This window comes from Ochotona curzoniae, unplaced genomic scaffold, assembly GCF_017591425.1.
Source record: "Ochotona curzoniae isolate NIBS_2020 unplaced genomic scaffold, NIBS_Ocur_1.0 contig_3255, whole genome shotgun sequence".
In the NCBI taxonomy this organism is placed as follows: Eukaryota; Metazoa; Chordata; class Mammalia; order Lagomorpha; family Ochotonidae; genus Ochotona; species Ochotona curzoniae.
The window spans coordinates 2,229,480-2,237,830 of NW_024465777.1; the positions used below are offsets into that span (position 1 = coordinate 2,229,480).

At 55.7% G+C, this 8,351-nt stretch overlaps 1 long non-coding RNA gene across 1 annotated transcript; it reads left to right on the top strand.

Annotated features, from left to right (window-relative positions):
• Positions 1–6,137: 6,137 nt before the first annotated feature.
• Positions 6,138–7,786, top strand: LOC121156141. Its single transcript, XR_005883804.1, has 4 exons — positions 6,138–6,232; positions 6,338–6,386; positions 6,592–6,697; positions 7,752–7,786. It is a non-coding gene; the product is annotated as an uncharacterized LOC121156141 (long non-coding RNA).
• The last annotated feature ends 565 nt before the right edge of the window (positions 7,787–8,351 follow it).

Below are 8,351 nucleotides of genomic sequence, written 5' to 3' on the forward strand. Positions count from 1 at the left end.
CCCTCCGTACACACACTCTCTGTCACTCTGCCTTTCAATTAAATCTTAAACAAAATTATGGTTGACTTTTTTTCTTCTTCTTCTTCTTTTGGCACGCTTTTAATACTCCAGACTTTTAAATGCATTTCCATCATTGAATTCTCAAACCAAGCCTGCAAGGTAAGCACGGACTTTTGACTATGTTATCGTATTTTTCCCTATTATTTATCTTTTTTTTTTTCAAGAAATTGAGGCTCAGAGAGGTGATTTAACTTGCCTGAGATCACACAGCCAACCAAGCAGCACAGCCTGATCTTGAATGCAATTGATCCAGGCTCCTTCACCCAGCTTTGCCTGGTACTCTGCCTGCGCAAAGTATGGGGTCACTGCAAGGGACGCAAAAGCAGCTCCAGCCCAGCACAGGACATTCCTGCTCTTGGCAGGAGGAACCCCTGAGTGACATCGGTGGCTCTGTGCCCACCTTTCCCTGCCTTGCTCCCTCCCACCTTCCCAGATAAATTCCTGACTGCCTGAGGCGGCTGGGGACCAGAAGGGGAACAAGTGCTTGCAAATGTGTTGGGTGGAACTCCGTCATCCTGTGGATTGCGAAATCCCGACGAGTTCTGAAACAGTGACTCACAGCAAGTTTTACGTCAAGAGGGAAATGACAAGCAAGGGAAAGTGGGAGCATCATGTCACAGCGCATCCACCCTGGCTGTGTCATGATCCTCCACTTCAGTCTGCAGGCAGAAGGGTGCCACCACCCTATCCTCACCGCGCCTCTTGGCTCCTCTCTCTCTCACTCTCTCTCTCTGCAGGACTGGGCTCTCACTCCTTCCACACTGCCTTCCCATCCTCCCGTGTTTCTCTAACGGAACAGTCTGGCAGGCCCTGGGTTCAAGTCCTGGTTTAAGTACTCACCAGCCAGTACCCTTGGCAACTTTGGACCAACCACAGTAACCTTCTTCAGGGACTAACTAGAACTACAGATGCCCACCTGCTAGGACTCTGAGAGGGTCGTGTCCTTGCCTCCTGTGGTCCCAAGTCCTGGGATGCTCCCCTGCACACTTGCCTAACGAATGAATGAACTAACACATCCATCCCCCACATGGGATGGTTGTTTGGCACAGCCAAATATCAGAGTGCCCGGTCAGCCTGCCGGCTCCTCCACTTCCAATCCAGCTTCTGGCTACTGAGCACCCTGGGAGGCAGCAGGCCACTGGTGAGGCCTCAAGTACTTGGGTCCCTGCCACCCACATGGGGGACCTGAACTCCAGGCTCCTGGCTTCAGCCTGACCCAGAATTGGTGGCATTGGGAGAGTGAGCCAGTACATGGGACATCTTTCTGTGCGTGCCTCTGCCTCTCTGCCTTTCAGCTAAGTAAAAACTCCTTTTAAAAGGGAAAAAGGGAGTGACCAGAACCCACACTACCTAATGAGGTGTCTGGCTTCTGTCTCCACCTCCATCTCCTGATGCTGACTGTTTGCTGTGTGCACTGTGGCAGGCACCAGTGGGGGCTCACGTAGCTGGGTCCCTGCCAACCACGTGGGCGACCCGGGCTGACTTCTTAGCTTCTGCTTTCAGCCTGGACTAACCTAGGCTGTGGCAAGAATCTGGGAAAATGAACTAGCAGATGAAAGCTGGCTGTCCTCAAACCTCTCTCTGTCTTTCTACCTTCTTAATAAAATGAAGACAAATGAGAACATTTTAAAAAGTTCCACAACAGTGCAAGGCACAGAGCCGGCATTTCGTGTCTGGTCTCTGTTTCTGGGTTTACTGCTCATTCCTGGAAACCAACCTCCTGTCCAGCTGACCCCAGAATCCCTGTTGCCCAGCACAGCCCCCGCCTGATCGATGACCAATGACTGCACATATCTGGAGCAATGCGTGGTCCTGGAAGAGTTACTCATGTGAGTCATGGTCCCACAGCCTGGACACCTGGCTTGGGGAAAGGGGGTTGGGCAGATTGGATTTGACCTTGTAAAGCTTAGGAGGGGTGGGGTCTCAGGGACCAGTACCACTGCAGAGTCCACCCCTCAATCTCTGTCAGGGCTGCTGATCTCAAAGGGGGTATCGCTCTAACTTGGGAGATGCTTCCAAGACTAGTCTATCCTTGGGGACACAGACAGCCATGGTAAGGAACAGACAGGGACAGCACATTCATAGAAATTAGGAAATCAGTCAAGACCCCAGAAGACGGCTCCCTCAAAGGGCTCAGCAAGAGAGGTGGACACAGGGCAGGCAGGAGGGAGGGAGGGAGGCATCCAGGACTGTGCCATGGTTGGAAGGCCTGGCTACCGTGAACCCACCACGGTCAGGGAAAGGAGTGGTAGCAGCTGCAGCTGCAGACAAGAGCTGTGGCCTTGGGCAGTGGGGCTCCACGTGGCCACCCAGCCGTGCACGGGGGAGACACCTGCTCACTCTGTCACCCAGCCTTAGGACCGGTGAAGCCTGTAGCCTGCATTGCCAAGGCTGGCATCACATGTCACACAGAGGGAGCGCTGCTTCCTGTCTCGGCTGCTTTACTGACAGTCTAGCTGCCTGATCACGCACCTGCGAGGGCAGAGGAAGATGGCCCAAGTGTCACCCAAAGGGGAGATCTGAATGGAGTTTCTAGCTCGTGGCTTGCACGTAGCCTAGCCTCAACTATCGTAGCCATTTGAGGAGTGAGCCAATGCATAGATCTATCTCTGTCTCTTTTTCTCTCTGATAATTCATTTTCAATTAGATAAAGAAAATTAATCTTTAAAAAATTTATTTTTGTTGGGAAGGCAGCTTTTCAGAAAGAAGGAGAGACAGAAAGGCCTTCCATCCTCTGGTTCACTCCCTAAATGACCACAACATCCAGAGATGGGCAGCGCCAGGAGATTCTTCTGGGTCTCCCACTGGGATGCAGGGACCCAAGCACTTGAGGCATTCTCCACTGCTTTCCCAGGAAGATTATTAGGGAGCTGGATGGGAAGTGGAGCAGTGGGACTCCAACCAAGGCCCATTTGGATGATGGTGCTGCAATGGAGGCTTAATTTGTGATGCCACAGCCCCAGAAAATACACTTAAAAAAATTTTTTAAGCCCCAGCCTTTTGTCACTGCTTCCCCTGCCCCTCACCCCACCTCTCCCCTTCCCAGGGGAGATATCTCCTGGCGGGGTGATGCCATGGCTTCAATGGGAGGGTTACAGGGGGCAGGGGATGCAGTGAAGGGGGTCATGGCAATGTCTCCTGGGTGTGTACCATGGCAGACGCTGCCACCGTGCACAGCACTGGCTCCTGCTGCGATTGAACAAAGATAGTGGTGACCAAGGATAATAGGTGGGCCGGGGTGTGGGGCAGGGACTGGGTTGCAGAGACAGCAAAGTCATGAGGTCATTTCTAGCTGCATGCTATCTTCCTAGGGACCCACGCTCCCCCCCCACCCCAGATGATGGATGTAGCTGTTCTCTAACAGGGAAAGTGGAAAACTTCTCGGCTTCCGTCAGCCAGCAGCTTCCATGGGCCTGGGGCAGGGGGAGGGGAGGGGAGGGGCGGCTCATGATGGAGGTGATGACACCGGGAGGTCAATGCCATGGATGAAGCTTTGTGACCTGATTTTCCCTGCAGGTAGCGGGGGTCACTCCATGTCACCCAGGGCCACATGATCAAGAGAACACAACAGGAGTGCGAGGAGGGCACAGGCTTACCTGGGTGAGGTGGGGTGGGCAAGTGTGAGCGATGCCCGCGGGCTCTGGGCTATCCCGGGGGTCTCCAGTTGGCTAGCAGCAGTCCTGCAGGGTGCATGGGATGAAGTGGAGAAAGAGCATCCTAGCAAAACGGAGTAGTGTGCTTGGATGGGGAAGGGAGGGAGAGGACGCCTGTGCGTAGAAGTACAAGTCATAAAGCTGGAGAGGTGACAGGAAGGCGCTCTGGAGGTCTCTCCTGAGCTCAGCTGAGATCTTCTGGGTCTGTCCAGAGGGCCAGGGGAGCCTCGGGTGGGCTTTCAGCTTTGTGGTGTGGGCCGGCCAAAATGGTGAAGCCGGCAGGAAGAGGAGGCAGGAGCAGACCCTGGGGAGGGAGAAGGGAAGAGGTGAGGCAAGCAATCTGCCCCTCACCCCACCTGCTGGTCCTAAGCTCTAGTGCAGTGACCCTGAGCTCCAGGTGTGGCACAGTCACCTGCAGGGTCTCTGCTAAAACCCACTTGGCTGGGCCTCACTACGGACTTCTAGCAAATCTGGGCTGGGTTCCAAGAAGGTCTGTTGCCAGCAGGTTCCACAGTGAGGCTGAAGCTGCTGGCTGGGGGACCCCTCCTGGAGAACCACCGTCCAGATGCCCCCTCCCATTCTCACCCAGGGGCTTTGCACTTGCTTCTCCTGCTCTTCCCCACCTCTGAGTCACCTCCTCCAAGAAGCCTTCTTTGACTACCCATTGTGAAACAGTCCCTCCTTGTCTAGCCCCCTATCCTGAGGTCACCACTAGGAATTGTCTGGTGTCTGCTTGGCTGTGACCAAAGTACAAGTGGGCACCAGTCAGGGATCTGTCCCCCGGGGGAGCCTAGGACAGTGCTTGGCGCACAGAACTGCTCAAGGATGTCTATGACATGAAAAGCGGCCAAGGTGGCTTCGTGCACCCTGGACAGTCCTCTGGCAACAGCAGGTGGTCGCCCCTCCTACCTACTAGGCAAAGCTCTCTGGGTATGGCCTGGAGTTACGGGCTGGGGCTGGAGCTCATCCTTCACAGGCAGGGCAGGGTGGGGTGAGAGAGAGTTGAAAATAGGTGACCTTTTCAGGCAGGTGCAGGAGGAAGGAAGGGCCCATGGCCCCATCACAGCAGAGAGGCCCCGGGGAGCAGGGCCACCTGTCTGAGTCACACCCATCAGTAAGTCAGCAGACCCCAGCAAGCCTGGGGGCGGCAGGTGCTGGGAGGAGGAAGCAGCCCATCCTGCCTCCCCCACAGAGCATCACAGAGGTCTGGGCAGGGCATGGGGACTTAGTTTCTCCGGCTGGGGAATGGGCACAGCGGGGAGGTTTGGGGCTTGAAGGGTGCTGAGCACCAGGTGCAGGTGTCTGCTTGCCCTTGATGACCTCACCCAGCTCTTCAGCTCTACCCCCTCGCACTCCCATCGCCTTGAGCTCTGTACCTGCCCTGCCTCTGCCTTTACCTGAGCGCTTTGCCCTCCTACCTCCCCTGCCCCCAATTGTCCCAGTGCCTGCTCTGCTCAGCAAGCTCTTTCGGCTGGACGTAGGCATAGAAAGAATGAGCACTTTGGACCCTCCCTGCCACTGATAGCTTTGATGACCTCAGTTTTCCTTGCTATATATTGGGTGTCTCAACCTTCTAGACCATAGCAAAGGTGAGACCATATTCTGACAGGTGCCGTCCTTCGCCACCCCTTCCCCTGCTCCGGGGGGCCAGCTGCTGCTGCCGCCCTGAAGCTCTGCAGAATGTGTTGAAATTCCAGTAATACCGACAGCTTTGGGCAGGTCTGCCAGGCAGCCTGGCTGAAGGCACAGACTGTGTCCCCACTCCTGACTGCACCCCAGTTGCTGGCTCAGTGCTAGGAGCAGGCCAGGAAGGTTGACAACGCACAAAACCCAGGCCAAGTACCCAGCTTGGGAAGAGCCATGCCTTAGCCGCCCTCCATCCATTCCATCAGGCCAGCCCTGGGAGGTGTCCTGCCCGAGGGACCTAGGTGAGGGATAAGGGTGGAGAGGTGGCTGGGACCCAGGTCCTGAGGCCCTTGAGTGCCTCACATGAAGTGGGTCATGGGGAGCCATGTGGGTTGTAGACAGGGAGGCCTCAGGGTCAACTGGGAGCTGGGCAGAGCTGAAATGGGGAAAAAGGACAAGGCAGATGGGCCATGCCCTGCTTTCCTGGGGAGGTGGGGGAATCACAGGAGGGCAGGTGCCATGGGCAGAGCCAGCAGGAATGGGAACTGGCTCCTGGCCACCTGAGTGGGCACTGGGTGGTGAGTATGGGGGCAGGACCCTGTTGTCTCACACAGGGCTGTGTGATCTTAGGCGAGTTCCTTTGCTTCTTTGAGTCCCAAGTTCCTCATCTGTGAAATGGGTTCATCACAGCACAGCTGCGTGGGCTGGCTGAGCAGTGAGCGGTCCATGAGGTCATGAAGACATGCAAAGCATTTCCCCAGGTCACAGTCCCGCGCATAGCAAGTGCCACAACGGCAGAGGGAGGCGTCCTTGTGGGTCCTCCTGGGATGATGTTTCAAGTCAGCGACAACGGTGCCCCTCCTGCAGGGCAGCCCCCAGCCCGGCCATTTCAGGTGGGCGCCCTTGGGTGATGTCTTTTTCTGTTTCCTGGTGGGGTGGGTGGGGACAGTAGTTGAGAGCGCAGGTGCCACCTCCTGTCCCTCCCTGTCTATTTCCAGCGTGGCTGCCTGAGACCTCTGCCAGGTGCGGGGATGAGTCAGAGTCAGGGTGAGAAGATGAAGTGGCCCTGGGCGCTCTCACCACCTCCTTCCTTCAGCCTTTCCAGGGGTTCAGGGGGTGGGGTTGGACAAAGGGTGGGGGCAGAGGAAGTCTGGGCTAGAACCTCCAGCATGCCCCAAACCTGCCTCTTGGCTAGCTGGAGGTGGGGACAGGGACCATGGCCTACTGATTTCTGCTCTGTTATACCTAACAGACAACCAGAACTTGGCATGCGGTAGGCCTGCAGCAAGCATTCCCTGAGTAAACCAATGCTTGTGCAAGACTTTAAGAAGACAGAGTGCTCCTGTGTAGAGGTCATGGTGAGTGAAGGCTTCTGAGACACAAGGTGTGAACTGAAATGCTGGACCTGCTTTTCCTTTGCTGTGTGACTTTGGCTAAACCACTCACCTTCTCTGAGGTTCGATTGCTTTATGATGATGAAGGAGGTTGTCTGGTGCAGAGAGCGCAGCCCAGTATGTGGCCCATGGAGGCAGCTGTAGACAGACCTGTAACCCAGCAGGAGGTTCAGCCACTGGGTCAGCTACGATAGCAAGGGTTGGAATTGCACCCCCTGAAGAGAGCTGGGCTCAACTGCCCATCTGTAAAATGAAGGGCCAAGATCGAGTGCCCAGGGGGTCCTGCCAGCTCCTCCCAGTTGGGCCGAGGCAGGTGGCCATGGGCAGAGTCCTGTGTGCTGACCGCTCAGTGAGAGGCAGGACACAGATGACCTGGCTAGCTGCATCCCAGGTGGGCCCGGGCTCCGAGGAGGTGGTCAAGTGAGGGCTTCCTGACGCTGGCCCCATGAGCCCACAGAGACCAGCCTGGGGCCTCTGCAGGTTCAAAGGACATGTCCCAGGCACACAGCTAATGAGGCAGCAGGAGCTGGCAGCTGAGCCCACACCTGGCTGCCTCCAAGATCAAGGCTGCCCCCATGGCCCCATGCACCTGTCCTGCAGTCTGTCCCTGTGGTGCACTTGCAGCAGGCATTATTTACGCACTCCTCCTTTTATGAATGCAGAAACAGGCCAGAGAGCAGGAGGCACTCTGCCAGGCGCACTCAGCTGTGCAGTAGAGGAGCCAAAACCTGACCTTGGTTCTCCTATCCCTGGGCCTTTCCTGCCACAGCTGGGGGACTCTCACAAGCCACTTCCTCCACCACCTGGACCTCACCACCCACCCACTGTCCTCTCCAAGTCCCCACCACATTGTCCTCCCATCCCCCCTCCCCCTTGGCTTGGACCGGGTTTCCTCTTGTCCCCCCATCTCACCCTTGTCTATTGCGTTCTTTCAGTTTCTTGACCAATATTTTACTGGATGTCCTAGTTCTTCCCATTTGGTTACTAAACTTTCCTTTATTTTCATTTTACTTGGAAGGCAGGGAGGCAGAGAACTAGATAGAGATCTTCCATCCTTTGATTTATTCACCTCAAAGTGGCCAGGAGCCTGAAGCTCCATCCAGGTGTCCTGCGTGAGAGGCAGAGGCTCAAGCACTTGAACCATCACCACCTGCCACTTCCAGCATGCGTATCAACAGGAAACCGACCGGAAGCAGAGGGACTGGGACTGGAGACAGGCACTCCGATTGGGGATGTGGGCATCCCAGGCAGCACCCCAGTTTCCAGCATCAGGAATACAGAAAGAAAAATAAAACAAAGACCCTACCCACAACAGTGTTTCGGTCTAGTGTTGATCGGTGCAGGGGGAAGGCAGACCATACACAGAGAATCCAAATGGGTGCTGTTGGGAGGGTTGGGCTTGTAAATGTTTAATGGGAATACAGAGTGCCAGGTGCCCACCCAGAGGCGGAAGCGAGTGTGTTGGAAAGCTAGGCCTGGGAGAACAGGGCTGCTCACCCTTGGGAGACAGCCAGGAGGGTTTTTTGAAAGAGGGTCATACAGGAAGGTATCCCCAAAGACAAAGGCTGTCTGATTTGAGCCACTCCGCAAAGTGGATCAGACCGAGAAGTGGACGAAC